This window comes from Peromyscus maniculatus, chromosome 16 (assembly GCF_049852395.1).
Source record: "Peromyscus maniculatus bairdii isolate BWxNUB_F1_BW_parent chromosome 16, HU_Pman_BW_mat_3.1, whole genome shotgun sequence".
Taxonomy (NCBI): domain Eukaryota; kingdom Metazoa; phylum Chordata; class Mammalia; order Rodentia; family Cricetidae; genus Peromyscus; species Peromyscus maniculatus.
This window is the reverse complement of record NC_134867.1, coordinates 67,488,439-67,505,129: the sequence shown is the minus strand read 5'-3', so window position 1 is coordinate 67,505,129 and position 16,691 is coordinate 67,488,439. Positions and strand designations below refer to the sequence as shown.

Here is a 16,691-nt window from a genome sequence, read left to right as displayed (position 1 = left end):
ACTATATAATACTTACTGGCTACACATTCAAATATTGTAAATCCATTTTAAAGCCATTTGTTTTACTAACTTTCTGCAGTGCACTCTATTTCTTTGACAAATGTTCTCTGTGAGATTTATTTTATTGTAAATTAAATTACATATTTAATGTCAAAGAATTTTATTTTTTCTCATCGCATAATACTTTTATAGTATGATAGCCTTCCTGTGCTTGTTTGAGATACAAATGAATAACAGACTGAGACTACAAACTTTTTTATAGAAAATTACCATGATCTTTGTATAATACGTTTCATCATAGCTTTGTCTGTTTATTTTTGTGTGTAGATTTTTCTTTTTTGTTTGTTTATTTTTTTATTTTTTGGTTTTTTTCAAGACAGGGTTTCTCTATGTAGTTTTGGTGCTTGTCCTGGATCTTGCTCTGTAGACCATGCTGGCCTCAAACTCACACAGATCTTCCTGGCTCTGCCTCCCGAGTGCTGGGATTAAAGGCATGCACCATTGCCCGGCTTAGATTTTTCTTTTATCTTGCATTTTTCCAATTACAGGACTTCTTTCAAAGTCTGGAGAGTGGGTTATTGACTCATGAGGAAGAGTAGAAAACATGAGAACATTCAGCATGCATGGACAGAGCTAATAGGGTTTCAGTGAAGCATGATTTTGTTGGAAGATTGTCTTCAGGTTTTTTGTTTTGTTTGAGAAAAGAGAGAGCAGCCAGTTCAACATATCATTTTTTGTTATTGAGATAAAATGTATAATTAAGAAAAATTAAGACCTAAATTGCCATTCAGATGTTTCACATAAGCCCTGGGGAATCTGCCAACACTGGAAGTTAGTTTTCACCAGAAGTTTATCTTAAAGTCTTAAATCACTGGATCAATGCTACATAACTGTGGAGGGCTGTGGTGTTGTATTGCCCCAAATATTGTGCATGCTAATAAACTTATCTGGGGTCAGAGACAGAGCAGCCACAATATTAAACATAAAGGATAGGCAGTGGTAGCACACGCCTTTAATCCTAGCATTCCAGAGGCAGAAATCCATGTGTTCAAGGATACAGACAGGCATGGTGACTCATCACGCCTTTAATCCCAGAAAGCAAGCCTTTAATCCCAGGGAGTGGTTGTAGAAAGCAGAAAGATATATAAGGCGTGAGGACCAGGAACTAGAAGCATTTGACTGGTTAAGCATTTGGCTGGTTAAGCTGTCAGGCTTCTAGCAGCAGCAGTTCAGCTGAGACCCATTCTGGATGAGAACTCAGAGGCCTCCAGTCTGAAGAAACAATACCAGCTGAGGATCCAGTGAGGTGAGGTAGCTGTGGCTTGTTCTGGTTCTCTAATCTTCCAGTATTCACCCCAATAACTGGCCTCAGGTTTGTTTTTATTAATAAGACCATCTAAGATTTGTGGGCCATCCCTCAACCCCACATTTTCCCAAAGTACTCTTGAGTAGAAGCAGCAGGAAATATTAGTTAGAAGGATAGAAGTGAGAGAAAAAGGTAGAAATACAGGATAGCCTCAAGAGGGCCTGCATCCTAATCTGTTGGGCCCAACTGTCTCTGCCCTAGGGTATTTAAAGGAATGTCAAGGGGTGGAGCAGACCACTGCCCACCAGCACAGCCAGGTGCAGACCATTTCAGACATCTGTGCTTGAGACCATTGGTCCAATCATCTTCTTTATGCAGACCTGCTGGGTAAAGCCATTAGGAAACCTAAAGGTGGTCTCCAACATATAACAAAACTATGGTTTACATATTATTGTACATAGGCTTAAGAATAATCTCAATTCCGACATTTCACTTTGTATTATACTTGGGGGATGGAATGTAAAGACAAGAGCTTAATATAGAATTAAATGGCTGTCTATATGTACTTAACTGAGGTATTTGAACAAGCTCACCATTTTTTATTTTCTTTTCCTTTTTAACAGTGTACTAATGCTTTCCTGTAAACTTTCTATACTGAAAAATATAGACTATGCCAGGCTTATATTTGTGTTAAGGTGGTAACTTCTAGCAAAGTAAAATACTTTCCATCCTGAAAATTGGCCTCCTCTCCCAAATTGTGCAGAATTAAAGTGACCATATTGTGGACACTGATCTTTAGTCTCTTGAAGACAATAAAAACCTTTATTTACTAGCAAAGTGGTCCATAAAAGGTGCAAAGATCATACAGACTAAACTTTGGCACAGACTCACTACCTCGGGAACTGAAGTAGGAGCAAACAATAGAATTGTCTGACACAGACACAGAGGTGACTTCTATCTCTTTGATAGGCCTTTATTCCTGTCCTTACTGTTGTGTTAAAATGTTTTTCTTCTCTGTGATTTTGTTTTCTTCTGGAAATGATACCTTCACCCAGTTTCAGATTGATCCCATATTCTAGAGTTTCTATGTATTGTGTTGCTGTTTCTCTTTCTTCCAATTTTTAAAAATGTTTAGTGATAGGAAATTCATACAAGGATTAGATTGACAACTCATTGCTATTTTTCAGTAATGTAGCCACTGACAAGATGGGTTATACTAAAATACATTAAAATTAGTAATACGATCCCTTACCCAAGGAGCAGGACACAAACATACATAAGACAACCTGCAGTTGGTATGTGTTAGTGATGGTCCATTGCCTTCACACTCAAGAGGCGGATTCCGGGGTAAGTGAATAAAAAGAAAGAATTATCTAATTATATGCTTTCTGAAATAATCTAAAGTGATAATTACATATAAAACTGCATGGCCATATTACTGTTGATAAACTATAATCCTTCATAATCTCAAGGATTTTTTTTTATTTTTTTATTTTACAATACTATTCAGTTCTACATAATAGCCACAGATTCCCTTGTTCTCTCCCTTCCTGCCCCCTCCCCTTCCCCCCAGCACACCCCCCATTCCCACCTCCTCCAGATCAAGGTCTCCCTCGAGGACTGGGATCAACCTGATAGACTCAGTCCAGGCAGGTCCAGTCCCCTCCTCCCAGATTGAGCCAAGCGTCCCTGCATAAGTCCCAGGTTTCAAACAGCTAACTCATGCAATGAGCCCAGGACCTGGTACCACTGCCTAGATGCCTCCCAAACAGATCAAGCCAATCAACTGTCTCACCTATTCAGAGGGCCTGATCCAGTTGGGGGCCCCTCAGCCTTTGGTTCATAGTTCATGTGTTTCCATTCATTTGGTTATTTGTCCCTGTGCTTTATCCAACCTTGGTTTCAACAATTCTCGCTCATATAAACCCTCCTCTTTCTCACTAATTAGACTCCCAGCGCTCCACTTGGGGCCTAGCCATGGATGTCTGCATCCAGATTCCTCAGTCTAAGGATTTAAGAAAAGTGTCATTTGAATTTGTTCTCTTTATAATAAGTTTGTGGGATACAAAAATGTTACACATTTGATTTGGTACCTAGCCTTCAAGAAATGTCTTTCTAGTGTGTAGCTGGAAAAAAGCATAATGATATATGTAAATAAATATTTAATATATGACCATAGTCCTGAAATCCCAGCAATCAAAAGGATGAAGAAAAAGAATTACGAGTTTGAAGAAAGCCTGGGCAATATAGCCAGACACTATTTCTAAATAGAAAGAATTGAATCTCAGATAAATATACCAAACCCTAAAGAAAACCAAAATAAACAAAAGAAAATATTTCACACATTTTCATGCAGCATTTGGTAATTATGAATTGTTAGCATATAATTATTACTAGATGTTTACATAAAGTCATTCATAATTTTAATTTTTCACAGTCAAGGAGTTTTCCAGGCTAAAACTATCTCTTTCATGGCAGGGATGGAGAAAACCATGATCTAATGTTAACCTGATATGCCTACTTATTGGCCATGGTGTTGGATTGGTGTTGGCTTTGCTGGATGTTGAAAGCTATTTACATGACTGGTACCCTTCTAGCTGGAGGCCAAATAATACCAGTCATTCCAAAAGGATGAAACAATCAGCAGATGCCTCCAAGGTGGCTAGGATTCACTATGCAAGAAAGAGGTTTTTAGAAACATGGAAATTTTTTTAACAAGATTTGAAAGTGGCACCATTTCAAATTCTAGGAAGAACAAACTATGACTTTATTCAAAGAATATTATTTAATTATTCAGGAGACTTAAGAGTGATCAACAATTGATTGTTTGCTACCACAAGTTGTATTTGAAGAATTTGCTGGAAGTTCTGTTTGGATGACAAAGCTGTAACAAATGCATTTAGCTGTCATTCATAAAGCCCAAGGCAAAGATAGATGGGCCATTGATTTGTCTGTAAAGAAATATTGAGCTACTTTTTCTGCAGTGAACTAAAACATGTTGATAAAATTCATAACACAAAAGATATCTTTACATTAAATTTAAAGATATCATTTGCATTTAAAATACTGCCTTATAGTTTCTCAGAAAACTGGGAATCAATCTACCTCAAGACCCAGCTATACCACTCTCAGGCATATACCCAAGAAATGCATACCAAAAGGACACCTGCTCAATTATGTTCATAGCAGCATTATTCATAATAGCCAGAACCTGGAAACAACCTAGATGCCTCTCAACCAAAGAATGGATAAAGAAAATGTGATACATATACACAATGGAGTACTACTCAGTAGTAAAAAAAACAATGACAATATGAAATTTGCAGGCAAATGGATGGAATTAGAAAATATCATATTGAATGAAGTAACCCAGACTCAGGAGAACAAACATGGTATGTACTCACTCATAAGTGGATACTAGATGTAAAGCAAAGGATATCCAGACTGCAACCCACAGCCCCAGAGAAGCTAACTAACAAGGAGGACCATAAGAGGGATGCATGGATCATCCTGGGAAGATAAAATAGATGATATATCCATAAGTAAACTGGAGGTGAGGGGGCAGCAATGGAGGGTAGGGGATGGGGGGTGATAACATAAGGGAACGGGATGGTCAAGTTGGAACAGAGATGGAGTGGGAGAACAGTGAAAGCGATACCATGATAGAGGGAGATACCAGGTGCTAAGGAAGTTCCCAAGAATCCACAAGGATGACCCTAGTTTAGATACTAGCAATAGTGGAGAGAGTGCCTGAACTGGTTTACTCCAGTAATCAGATTGGTGAACACCCTAACTGTCATCACAGAGCCTTCATCCAGCAACTGTTCGAAGCAGATGCAGAGATCCACAGCCAAGCACCAAGCCGAGCTCAAGGATTTAGTGGAAGAGAGAGAAGAGGGATTCTATGAACAAGGGGAATCAAGATCATGATGGGGAAACCTACAGAGACAACCAAACCAAACTAGTGGGAACTGATGAACTTTAGACCAACAGCTGTGGAGCCTCCATGGGACTGGACTAGGCCCTCTGAAAAATGAGACAGTTGTATAACTTGATCTACTTAAGGAACCTGCTAGCAGTATGATCAGGATCCATCCCTGGCGCATGAGCTGGTTTTTTGGAGCCCACTACCTATGGTAGGACACCTTGCACAGCCTTGATGTAGGGGGAGGGGCTTGGGTCTGCCTCAACTTAATGACCAGGTTCTGCTGACTCCCCATGGGAGGCCTTACTTTGAGAAAGGAATGGGGGTTGGGTTGTGAGGGGGGAATGCTGGGGGATGGAAGGAGGGAGAGAGGGGGAATCAGTGGCTGCTATGTAAAATGAATAAAAAAATTTAATTAAAAAAAGATCTCAAATAAATAATAAATAAATAAAATGAAAAGATCCCTGTCATAAGTGTCCAAACAAAAGACAAATGGGAGGAGCATATGTCCTCAAAATGTAAAAACACCAGGTTTACTTACCTGTAGCTAATGTGCCCAGCAGCTCAAGCAAGAAAACAGAGTTCCTTCTGTTTTTGATGGCTTACTAAGAATATAATAGTAGGAGACACTGCAGCCACCTCCAGGACAAGCAGCATGTAAAGACTCTCGTAAGCCACCAGCCACGTGGCAAGGTATAGATTTATAATAATGGGTTAATTTAAGTTATAAGAATAGTTAACAAGAAGCCTGCCACGGCCATACAGTTTATAAGTAATATAAGCATCTGAGTGATTATTTTATATGTGGATTGTGGGACTGCAGGGCTTGGTGGAACCTGGAGAGAAGCCCCCCAGCAACAAATGGTGCCCAACGGCTCGAGTTTCCACCTTAAACCTGAGAATATTTAATAACCAATTCTAAACAGAGCCAAAACCAGATTCCTGCTTCTTGTCTCATACGGGCAGCTAGATGCCACAAAACGCAGGTTTGAACACTGGCGGGTTCCTGGCGTGTGCCTTTTACCGGCAGTATGGCGGGAATGAGGCGTCTGCCAACGGCACATTAAGCTGTGTGGTAGATTTAGTCTTTACTAGTATTTTTAAAAAAATGAGGTTTCTGGGCTACACGCTGCTTTGATAAAAGCTTAGACCCACTATTTCTGAGACTTGATGACTCCTAGAGCTGGCGGAAAACGTGCCACTGCCATGTTGGGAAGCTGAACTGGGCGGAGCCAGCAGCCACAGCACCGTTTCAGTCTTAAAATGGTGCAGTTTAAAGCAATAGGCTCAAGGTAATATAAAAAATAAGCCACGTAAAGATGGCTACCACACAGAGAATCTGGATTATGTCCTCTTTGATATTTGTAACTGAAGAAAAACATTTGATTACAAAAGCTGTTGAGTTATGCCAAAATGTATTTTAAAGGTACTTTGACTTCAAAATTTGGATTTAAGGATATGTTGCTTTGGAAAAGAGGTTCTGCTTTTGTTTCCACAGAAAGCCAGAGGCTGTGGATTTGTTCCAGATTAAGATACATCAGGTTTCACCAGCCAAGACCCCCTGAAAGGTCTCCGATGACACCATGGCCCAGATGATCCAACATCCAGAACAGTTTCAAGGCAACTGGTTCACACAATACAGCCTCACGGACTACCCCATAGGCCTAAAATTTTCTTTGCATCCCCATAAGATACAGCGCCCCTCTCCAGCAGGAAGTAGTAAGAGATGCTACGCCCAAATTCCCAAATATACCAAGCTGGCTTTAGAGGTGGAATTGGCTTACTCCCCCTCTAAACCCAGACATATTGCTTTAAAAAAAATGGTTAAGAGATTCTTGTGTCCCAAATCAGAAGAGCCCTCTGGTGTGGGACAGAGAAAAAACAATATTTTTATTTAAAACAGATTGATTATAAATGTGATCTCTTTCTAAAAAAGAAAAGGGGATATGATATAGATATATAGGAGGATATAGAGATTTTAAGATAAAAGGGTAGATTAATGAACCTACTTTTAAAGAACAACTTGTTTAAAATGTTTTACATTGGTATAGATTTTAGTTTATTAATACAAACCTGAAGTTAATTTTGTTATATTGTATATATATATATATGTCTATTCTTGTTTGAGGTATTATGTTCAAGTAACTAATTTAAAATTGTAATGGATAATTAAAAATAGATTAATAATTAGTCATCTATGATAATCATATTTGTAGCCATGTTAGTTAAGTCTTCTAGGTATACATTGATATATTTCAGATAGATAGGTAATCTTCAAACACTTCATAGACCTAGAGAATATGGCATTTAAATAACTTAAAATTCTGTTGACGTGAGACACAATTGCTCCTGGCTGCACCAATTGATCCTGAGAGAATGTTGGGCTTCTAAGACATTTCCATTTGGAAGTTTGTCTTTTTGGCACAAAATGGCCTACTGGGCAAAGAACTGCCCTTGCCTTGATGGCTGACAGTACGAAGGCAATGCTGTCCTTTCTGGACAAGCGGGACACAAGGAAAGCGACCAGTGTACTCTGCCAAGACAGGGTAAGATGGTCTTTCAGAAATCCTGCTTCTGAAAATGGTCTGTCAGATACTCTAGGCCTGTAGCCAATTTGAATGCACCAACAATGCTGAGAAACATTAGGTGACTGTCCAGGCTGCCAGCTGTCTTGGTCTACTTTTGCAAGATTCCCGAAAGTTGCTTGCATCTATCTACCATTTCTCAGGTACCATTATGTTCCTTTTCAGGTCTTTGATGTGGTTGAAGACTAGATAGTTGTAATTTCCTCAGTTATGATAAAAGATAAGTTAGATATAAAACCTTAAATTCACAAATATAAGATAGATAGGACATCTTCTTTAATATTGTAACTGTAATTCTTGCTCAATAATTGTTTTGTTATATGTAATTTTACCATGTTAAAGTTAAAACCTTCCTTTTAAAAAAAAAAGGGGGAAGTGCTGTGGATATTGCTCTATATAAATAAAACACTGATGGCCAGTGACCAGGCAGGAAGTAGGTTGCCAGGCAGGAAGTAGGTGGAACAAGGAGAGAGGAGAATTCTGGGAAGCGGAAGGCCAGAACAAGCAGCATGTAAAGACTCTGGTAAGCCACCAGCCACGTGGCAAGGTATAGATTTATAAAAATGGGTTAATTTAAGATAAAAGAACAATTAGCAAGAAGCCTGCCACGGCCATACAGTTTATAAGTGAAAAAAAAAAAAAGAATATAATAGTCAAGGTATAATGTCCTTTCTTCAGAAATCCTAAAAATGAGGAGAGATTTGTTCAAAGCTTCCCATTTCATATTTTGCCTATATTTCTTGGGAATAGAGGGAAAAGTGTTGGCCAAATGTTCGTTTTTGTCTCTGAAAACTCAAAGCTTTGGACTCAACTCACTCATGAAATTGACTATTCTGAAAGTGAAGGCAGTTACTCTCAGTCCTTACTTTCCAAGTCTGTTGCTATGTACAGAAGAACATTCTTCTGCTGGCCTCACCAAAGAGATTTAGGAACTTGCTTCCAGGATAACATGGGCATAAAAGTCATGAGAAACATTTTGTCCTCTTGCAAAGAATGAATACAGAAGTCAAATGTTTAGATGTCTAGAAAAGTGTAATTAATGGCAAATAGTGTCCCATAAAACAAGGCCCACTAAAAAGGAAGGGAAAAAACAGAATCCTCTTTACAATGCACACTACTTTTTATCTATTATCATTACTGTAAATCTCTAAGGTGTGTGTTCATATTTGATATATATCATAATACCAGGTTATTTAAAAAGCTATTAAAAAATAAAATAAAACAAAACACTGCCTCAAATATCTTTGTCCTTAAATCCTAGGCACTGTTGAGCATGCTGCACAGGCAGTGCTGTGGTGAGCAAATACAATGAAGTAAATAGCAAGAAGGAAAGTGAGTCTTCCTGTCTCCTGGTCTGCATGGGGAGGAAGAAAGCACAAATGGACCAGACACTCATAACACTGCAAAGGATAGAGCAAAGGAACTCTACATGCCCTACCTAGAGATTTACTACTCTACCTGTGAATTTTGAATTATCTTGTCATTCCTAGATATAAAACCTTAGGAATGGCTTCTTTGTCCTGAAAGAGGTACATGATTACATTAATGTTAGCTGCCTGGTTTGCTTTGGCACAAGCAGCTGAGTCCAATATGTCACATGGAGTAGCTCATTAGTATGAAGCATCAAAATTATTTTGAGTTTGAATTGCAGTGATGTTTCATTTTTATATTGTTCTAAAATAACATAAATTTCAGAAGTTTTCACCTACAGATAAAATTCAGGACAGCTATGTGCTTTATGATGCATTTTTCATTTTTCATTTCTCTCAGGAGAAAAAAAATTATTTTGTGATCTATAAAATATAAAACAAGATTATAAAGTGAGGTCTGCTGGGTTTTTTTGCCATCTTAACTGATATATTTATGGTTTGCATTTGTGATTATTCATTTATTTATTGGGTAAGTTTTAATTACTTTGTCCTTTTATTTTTTATCCCTTTCCTTCCTCAAAGCCTTCTCAAATACTACTTATCTCTTTCAAATTCATAGCCTCTTTTTTCATTAATTGTTGCATGCATTTATGTGTGGGTATACATACATACTCCTAATTATAGCTTGCTCACTCTATGTAATATTACTCATTTGTATATTTTCAGGGCTGGCCATTTGGCATACACTTTCTTGGGGAAGACTGTTTTGTAAATGAATTGTAGGGAGGGGCAAGAATTAAAAGCTTTGAAACTCAGTAGTGTTATAAAAATTATTGAAGTTACTCTATAACTAAATAGAATATATTCTGTCACCTTTTTGTCATAACTATAGGTATCTTTTCATTTAAGAATAAACTTTAAGTGTATATTTAGAAAAAATTAAACAAATAAGCTCCATAACCAATATCTGTATATTGAATGAGAAAGAACAGTGACCTGAAGTGCATGTTCAGCTACAATCTAAAAAGGACTTTTACTCCTCGATGGCATTACAGGTTCTCTGTGCTGATGACCTGTAGCTAGAGTTTTCCTGCCTTGCCCACAGTCAGGACAAATCTTTGTCACCCGCCAGTCCCATAGCCGCTCAGACCCAACCAAATAAACACAGAGACTTATATTGCATACAAACAGTATGGCCGGGGCAGGCTTCTTGCTAACTGTTCTTATATCTTAAATTAACCCATTTTTATAAATCTATACCTTGCCATGTGGCTGGTGGCTTACCGGCATCTTTATATGCTGCTTCTCCTGCCCGTGGCTGCAGTGTCTCTCCCCCCTTCTTCCTGTTTCCCCAATTCTCCTCTCCTTGTCCCACCTACACTTCCTGTCTGATCACTGGCCATCAGTCTTTTATTTATATAGAGTGATATCCACAGCAATGACCTTTGCCCTGTTTTAGTTTACACTAATGGGGAGATGCACATGTATGAAACTCACACCTCATTCCTTCCTCTCTGTCTCCTGATTTCCAGAAGCTAGTGGATTTTGTTGTAACATTGTGCCATTAAAAATTAACAAATTAGCCGGGCGGTGGTGGCGCACGCCTTTAATCCCAGCACTCGGGAGGCAGAGCCAGGTGGATCTCTGTGAGTTCGAGGCCAGCCTGGACTACCAAGTGAGCTCCAGGAAAGGCGCAAAGCTACACAGAGAAACCCTGTCTCGAAAAACCAAAAAAAAAAAAAAAAAATTAACAAATTAGTATAATCTATATGAATTCTAAAATTTGATATTTAAATAGGACTAGTCATTTGCTCATTTATTTCAATATTTTATTTCCTTCCATAAGGTATTAATCATTCTTTTATAGACAAATAGTGGATATTTGGTCCACTATTGAACAAGATGCAAAAATAATAGGAAATACCCATTTTAAAAAATTTTAAATTTTTCTTTGGGATTACTGTACAATAATGTTTGATATTCTGGTTTTTGTTGAATTATTTTGTCAAGGACATAAGCCAATAATTTGACCAGAATTATAATCAGGAATCAGATTGTTTGCTTTCTAGTGAATGGTTTTATGCATGGCATACATTATTGCAACTGAAATCAATTGATAGAATTTCCTTTGAAGACTGTAAATTTGTTTAACGAATAGATACTATGATACACATCTTACTGTCAGAAAGAATAAAATAGAACCTTGATTTTATGAGAAGATTTCCAAGCACTTTATAACATGGATTAATTTTATCCACAAAGTTGTTATATACTATTTATTTATTCTTTGAGAATTTCATAAATATATGCAATGTATTTTGACCATATTTTCCCCTACCCCTCTTATACAACTCCTCTAGGACACCTCACATTCCCCCTTCCAACTCCATGCTTCTATATCTTTATTTTCAGTAACCTACTGAGTCCAAATAATGTTGCCCATATATGCATGGTTATGGATTCATGAGCTAGAGCATGGACCTCACATCAGAAGAAAATTGACTCTCTTTCTCTCCTAATTACCATTAACTGCCAATAGCTCCTCAGATACCTCTGTTTTAGAATCTTATATATTTTCAATATTTAAAAAATATCCTTTCCTTAATGTTTATGTATATAGATGGTTACTCTATATATTCCTTTGTATGCCATTCTTAAATGCATTTCTTTAATTTTCACTAATTTCTGTCTTTTCAGATTCACATTAAGTAGTATAAGAATATATAATCTTACTAATGTTTTTTCTATTTTCTAAGAAAACATAGATATCAATGAGAAATCATAATTACTTACTCAAATATTACTGTAAAGCAAAGTTATCAATACATGTAAAGCTATATAATTAAAACAAAGTAATTTTAGTAACTGCATTCATATTTAAACTATTTCTTTTATAAACTAGAACTTCTAATTTGATTTCTATAAACTAATTGTATTTCAATAGTATACAAAATCCAGTAAACTAAGAAAAATGGAGCTCCAAAAATATTTTCTCCTTGAATGTTTTGTTTAGCACCTTTTCCTGTTTCCACATTCATCATATCACTTATGATAAAGCATTATTTTATCAATACTTCCATCTCACTAGAGATTAATGAGTTTACAAAAAAAGGAAGCCTCATTTTCCCCTCATATTCCCTACTAAAGAGCATTTGTTTTGTTTTCAGAGTTTCCTTTTATAAACCCTGAACTGAATGTTGATAAGAGCATCCAGTTCTCTATCCTTTCTAAGACCTGATGTCTGACTAATTACATCGAAGAGAATCAGCAAAACCAAATAACCTTGATTATACTGAATAACAGATGAATGATTAAGAGCTAAGACAAGGCATTAATTAACTATCTAATTGCCACATAATTCCAGCTGATTATTCTATTTATTCCTCCCTTGTTTTCATAATGATTTCCTCTGTGAAATAAAAATTATACAAGAATTGTTGGCAAAGGTCATAGACAGAAGCACTGGGAGAAAGCCAGGGGCTACCTGGACTTCTTTGTCAATGCACTGGGAAATTTCTTTTATCTGCAGCTAAAGTTGCAGCATTTGTAAAGATAAGACTCCTTTTCTTCCCCTGGGAAAAAAATCACCCTACAGCATCTGATTGCCTCTTGATGTCAGGTGACATTGCTCCAAAGGCAATGACACATCTCTCTCATAAAAACACTAAGATTAAAACCAAACAACTGTCCTGTGGTAAATGCAAAATCAAAGTTATATTGCTTTCTCAAGTCTACAGTGGGTTTTTGATGAAATGAGGCAGCTTTGATACTCCTGCTTGAATTCATTTTTATATTGATTATATAATGGTAGAAAAAAAACTTCAACTATATAAAAAAACTGTAATCAATATGCCCTATGAATTTGATTAAAAGAACATATCACATATATTTAAATATCTATGTAGTTTTGAGTATATAGTCATCCTTCTTTATCTGAGGGCCATTACTGCTTAGACCCAAAAACAATATAAAAATTCGTATATTCTCAAATCACTAAGATAAAATGTTGCTGTCTACATTTCTATACATTAAATTATCCCTAGATTACTTATAATTGAGTTGATATGCATGATATTAAATAATTTCTCCACCATGTTGCTTAGGAAATAAAGACAAGAAAGAACTAATGTGAAAATATTCAGTACAAATGAAATTTTTAAAATATTTTTTTATCTAGGATTGGCTTACAAATGAAGAACCCATAGTAAGACTGATTACTTACACACAGGTGTGTGTGTGTGTGTGTGTGTGTGTGTGTGTGTGTGGTCACAAGACAGAACAAATGTAATAAATTGTTTTAATTTTGAGCTTTGGCCATGCTGACACAAAAATAGACTAGCTTGGAATTGTGTATATATAAGAGTTGTGATTTTTTTCTTTCCTTAAGCATACCTTTATATGTGTCCATACAGGATTGCTTAAATAAAGGGTTTACTTGTAAACTGTGACGAAGTTATAAAGGCTAAAACTGTGCCACATGCTTGTAAGAAACAGTCTTTTTCCTTTTACTCAATGTATGTTTTCTCTTTACTTATTATTTTAGTTGTACAAACTGATGAGATGCTGTGTTGTGTTAGTCAATTATTTGTCACTATAATGAAGCAACCTAGGGAAGGAAAGATTTACTTTGGTTCCCAGTTTTAAAGATATCAGTCAATCACAGTGGAAAGGCATGGAAAAACAGACAATCTCACATTATGGCATCCAGAAGGAACAAAGAGAAAATGTCTACTCCAAATGTACTTCTCTTTGAACTTCATTCAAACCCCCTGCCTATTGCAAGTTGAGGGTATACTCAGAGTGAGTAGGCTCCCTTCAATTAATCCTCTTTGGAAACACAGAAATGCATCTTATCCATGTCTTAGGCACCTCTATACCCAATTATGTTGATAATCAACATAATTGATTGATCAACATCATTTTCTAGGAATATTTGATACTTTTAAATAAAGTGAAATAATTCAGTGTATTTAGCACTTGTGTCTCTTTGAACCTTGCAGAAAATGTGATTAACATGTAATAATTGCTCATATTCACAGGGTACAATGTGGTATTTTAATAGATGTTTGCATGTTAAATCAGAGTAATTAGTGAGAAACCATGTTTTCTTTGTTCATCCATGTCACATCTGGATGTGACACTGGAATGAAAGGCACATTGTACATATTTTAAAACCTAAGTATTAATATTTATTGAATACTCATATTAGCATTTAAAGTATTTAGTTTTGTGTGTATATGTACATTCTTCAATACATAAGTACAACTGCTCAGTTTGTATGTTACTAATACGTAGTTCTAATAGTTCTTTAAGCAACACTGTAATTTATGCAGTGTGAACAGACATTCTGGAATATACTACTCAGGTTAAAATCCCTCTGTGTTTTTACCACCTGTGTGGCATGGGACAAGTCGTATGACCCTTTTAACACCTAGCCGACTTGGAAGTCACCTTTGAGTTCTGTTGCCGATTTGTTGTGTCCTCTAGCTCCCACTCCTAACTATTCCCCCAGCTTTCTGTATCCACTCACTCATCTCAGTGTAGGGAAAGGAAGGCTTAGGAATTTCTATTTTTGTATGCTGTACTTTAAACAGTTAAACTTACTCAAAGAATTATAACCCACAAAATTCATCGGCATGAAAGTACTTGTCAATTTGGATGTGTAAAATCCCCCAGCAGCTGCACTGTGAGAAACAGGGACAGCTGTATTACATATGAACTCCTGCTTTTGGTGTCTTGGCTAATTGCCAATTCCTTTTATTTTTGAATGCTTCTCTTTGTGTGGTTTCCAATGACTGTCCCTTTTCTCTCACACTCTCTGTTCCTCTTTTCTGAAATTCTTGGTTGTAACCTCATTCGGTACCTTCCACAAACATCCCAGCATTGACTCATTGACTAAGCCTTGAAGTTTAAAGACAAGTGAGGTTGTTAAATACAAGTGAAGTCAGCGTTAATATTTGGCATCAGGAATCTGTGCACAATATTTAAAAGATATATTTCTATTGCTATTCAGGAATAAGGACCACATCCTACAAAGTAATCTTTTAAATATAGCTGTATTTTTGTTGAAAAGAAATTATAACACATAGTAGCAACCTTCATGCTTCAGCGGGTATGTTTTTAGCTGCTACTTCAATATCAAACCACAGACAATCTGAATTAAAGAAATTAAGGTGATTTTGCCACTTCTTCACTAGCATCATGATGAGAAATAATCCACATGGTTCTCCACATGGTTCTCCACATAGTTCTCCTCCACATGGTTCTCCTCCACATGGTTCTTCTCCACATGGTTCTCCTCCACATGGTTCTCCACATGGTTCTCCCCATGGTTTTCCACATGGTTCTCCACATGGTTCTCCACATGGTTCTCCACATGGATACAGTTCACCTCTGCATTGTCATTTGCTGGCAGTGACAAACTATTACATGTCTGCAGCTTTGATTCTCTGAAGATGGAAGACCATTTCTTCTTCTCTGCTGAAACAATGTAAAATGTGTTCATATAATAAGTAAAACTGTGTATAAAATGCTCATTCTAAATGACCAAAGTCATTTCAAGTAACTAATGTGAGAGTTTAAATGCCTTCAAAATTAACTAATCAACCTAGGAAGTTATTACTCCCTCAGAAACTCATGGTTAATAAAAGAGACCTGAGGATCTAGATTCAGACCCTCGGACTCCTGTTTTCATGGTGCTCTTCACTGCATATCAGGTAGATAACATGGATGAAGTAACTGCTTTGTATTAGTAGGAAGCTTTCTCAGATGAAATTTGCTTGAACTTGTTTATGTTAGAACTGGAATTTTCATACTTTATCTTCCAACCATCGTTAGATCGGTATTGCATAATTGACTGCCACTTCCTGACTTCATTCTTTACACAGAATCTAAGTTGTTCCTTTCTCCAGGGGTTTTCAGTAGGGCCTTTTATAGCTTGGAGACTGAAAATGGAAAGATGGCTCAGAAGGGCCAGAATTGCTCAACAGAATGTCTTTTAGGTCACAATTCTAACAATGACTATGTTCCCCTTTTTAAAAAAATGTCTTGTTCTATTTCACATATAAATAGAGGGTATATTTTATACTAAACATCTATGTTTGAAAATGCAGTCTCTATTTAAACTGCCTTCAATAAAGTAGTAAAGCACTGAGTGTCTTAAATAAAATGTTATCTTCCCTTCATATATATGTGTATATACATATTTATATATTTATATATGAGAGATACATAAATACACATATACATGCATGCACACACACACACACACACACACATATATATACATATATATATATATATATATGTATATATATATCAAAAATCCTGACATTCATCTGTATTATAGTCTATCTTTCCCGTTTCATGTGTATTCCCACAGGTAATAACTGATTTATATACTTCCATTGCAAAGAAATATTTCACTATGTGCATAATTTTTCTTTTGTAGTACAGCTACGTTGAGGTAACTCACGTATCAAGAAATTAATGCTTTTAAGATATGT

The 16,691-nt window shown here is 36.5% G+C and overlaps 2 long non-coding RNA genes across 6 annotated transcripts in view; both read right to left on the bottom strand.

Annotated features, from left to right (window-relative positions):
• Nucleotides 1–16,691, bottom strand: part of LOC121823113 (uncharacterized) — a 147,019-nt gene that overhangs the window by 94,682 nt on the left and 35,646 nt on the right. The window lies entirely within an intron of this gene.
• The window catches only part of LOC121823056 (uncharacterized), a 29,473-nt gene continuing 28,005 nt past the window's right edge, over nucleotides 15,224–16,691 (bottom strand). The window contains exon 4 of the long non-coding RNA XR_013045193.1: nucleotides 15,224–15,663. This is a non-coding gene — a long non-coding RNA (uncharacterized LOC121823056). The remainder of the gene's footprint in view (nucleotides 15,664–16,691) is intronic.